The sequence below is a fragment of the Homarus americanus genome, unplaced genomic scaffold (assembly GCF_018991925.1).
Source record: "Homarus americanus isolate GMGI-L3 unplaced genomic scaffold, GMGI_Hamer_2.0 scaffold44915, whole genome shotgun sequence".
NCBI classification, from domain to species: Eukaryota; Metazoa; Arthropoda; class Malacostraca; order Decapoda; family Nephropidae; genus Homarus; species Homarus americanus.
This window is the reverse complement of record NW_024730529.1, coordinates 81,529-84,395: the sequence shown is the minus strand read 5'-3', so window position 1 is coordinate 84,395 and position 2,867 is coordinate 81,529.

Below are 2,867 nucleotides of genomic sequence, written 5' to 3'. Positions count from 1 at the left end.
AGCTAACACAGGAGCAAGCCACGGTGTACCACAAGGTCCCAGCTAACACAGGAGCCAGCACGGTGTACTACAAGGTCCCAGCTAACACAGGAGCCAGCCACGGTGTACTACAAGGTCCCAGCTAACACAGGAGCCAGCCACGGTGTACTACAAGGTCCCAGCTAACACAGGAGCCAGCCATGGTGTACTACAAGGTCCCAGCTAACACAGGAGCAAGCCACGGTGTACCACAAGGTCCTAGGTTAGGTTAGGTTAGGTTAGGTTAGGTTAGGTTAGGTTAGGTTAGGTTAGGTTAAATTCTCGTTAGCTTGGTTTGGCTTTACATCCCTTGACACATTAACTAACTCTGGTCTTGAGAGCTTGATCGTTGACCCTGACGGTTGGTTAAACTGACACAAATGCGAAGAATCACCATAAGAAATGAAGAATCACCACAAACAGAATCACAAAGAACGAAGATTCACCACAAGAATCATTAAAGAGAATCCAGGATTTGGGTTGATTTAGACAGGTAAAACAGACTCCACTACAACCCTCGTGTGTTCTCCGGGGCCTCCTGCCTGTATGTTCCGTGTGTGAGCTTTGTTCATACATATGGATGGCGGGTGGTCAACACACCTCTGGGCCTTGTATGGTGGTGTATGCCGCGAGCCACCTTGTTTATGTATATGTATAACACCTGGCTCGATCCATCCCAGGTGTGTATATCCTGGTTAGAGGAATGTCTATATACGTATGTGCTGAGGAAAGTGTGTGTTGTAGGTATGGTCTCTCTCTCTCTCTCTCTCTCTCTCTCTCGGGCGTAGTGCAGGTAGCTTGGCTGTGGTGGTCTTGTAACATACGCCAGACCTGTGTTACGCCGCCGGTCGGGTGCGTATGTGACATGTGGCCAGCCGAGACCAGTGGAGCCTCCGTACCCAAACGCAATTTCATTTGTCGTGTTTAGAGACATGTTGTGTGTGTGTGTGTGTGTGTGTGTGTGTGTGTGTGTGTGTGTGTGTGTGTGTGTGTGTGTGTGTGTGTGTGTGTGTGTGTGTGTGTGTGTGTGTTTCATTTGGATGTTAAAATTATTAACATCAAGCAAGAAAGGTAGGGAATAAATCTCAAATTATTATTATTATTATTATTATTATTATTATTATTATTATTATTATTATTATTATTATTATGTTACTGTTATTTGTTTTTGCTTTATACTTAGTAGTATTATCAGTAATAGTATTTTATAACTCGTATTAGTATTAGCAGTAGTACACACACTACCCTAACATTAACATACACAAGGCTTCTTATCGCTGGTAGTGCAGTTTGCGCCGACTGTTGATCAGATGCTGGACGTAATATGAAAGTGCGCCGCGGCAAGAGGAGTAGGAGGAAGGATCGTCTGACTAAGCTGTCATAGATGTGTCACTGTGGGATGGCAGGAACACCGGGCGCTGTTGACTGCTCCTACTGGCGTTGGTTTTAATTTCGTTTTATGGGGTGACAACTGGATTATAAGACTCGGTAGCTTAATGAGGCACAATAATTATCAGAACTACTGTTGGTGCTTTAATAAGGCACAACCACTACCAGAACGTCACCATTAACAAGCCTTTCTAGTGTAGGTTTCTCTGTGAAGGAAAACAATTCATGGACCGCCAGCCTCCATTCTAATTAAGGGTAATACTTATCAGAACGCCTACTTGGATTTTAATGTAGAACAAGAGTTATAAGAACGCCTCGCACAATAACGCCCTAAAAGGACGTTCCCTAATCCCATTTATCAATTATTAAAGCGGCCGTCAATGTTTTATTCATGTCTTACAATTACCATGACGTTCCCTACTGTTTACCTCAGTCGTGAACCTCCCTGACGAACGCTTTTTAATGGCGGTCAACAATTAAGGTACCACTCACGGACGCCACTGTTTACAACATTCGCCAACACCATTAACACACGGGGTTATTTTAATATGAGTTAAAAAAACGCTCGTGGATCAATTTGTTTGCACCATTCGCGAAGACTAGGAGAGCGTTCGAAGATCAGTCAGTTTACGGCCATTCGCAGACTCTAGTAAGGAACGTTTTTCTTAATGTGGGTCAACAATTAAGAAAACGCTCGCTGGTCAGTGTTTGCCCTCACAATATCTCTCCTGGACCATGATGAACTATAGGGGGGTGGGGGAGACGTAAACACTTAAGACCGACCATCAGGGCCGCTTAAGAGACCAACGCCAAGGCCCTCAGGATGGACCTTCATCAATAATTCACGACTCCCGGGCCAAGATGGGGAGGGAGGGAGGGGGTGGAAGGATATGTCTTCATACGATCCCTTAAGAGGGGAAAGAAGGAAGGAAGGGAGTAAAGGATACTTCTGCGTAGGATTTCTCAAGAGGAAAAAGGAAGGAGAGAGGGAGAGAAGTGAAGGGAGGGAGAAGGAGGAAATTTTTTTAGTCGAGGTCCTATGGATGGTGAAGGGGTAATTTATATTCCAAGGGAGTGGAGGGAAGGGAAGGAAGGAGAGGTGGCCAAGGGAGTGATACTTCCTCGTAGGACTCCTGGAAAGGGGAGGATGGAGGAGCGCCTCTAGAATCACAAAAGGTGAGGAAGGATGTCTCAGGGTCCCGAGGGGCGAGGAGGTAAGTACGTTTAAGGTCTCACAGAGAAAAGGGAACAGATGTCTCAGGAAAAGGGAAGTATCTCTCGAAACTTCTGGACACGGTGGGAGGGGGGGTCTCTGGCCTCACATGAGATAAGGGAAAGGGAAGAGATATCTCACAGGAAAGGGAAAAATCTCTCAAAACCTCAGGGTAACGGTAAGGACCAACCTCCTAGCTCACAGACGTAAAAGATACCTCTCAGAACACCTGGGAGGGGTGGGTGAG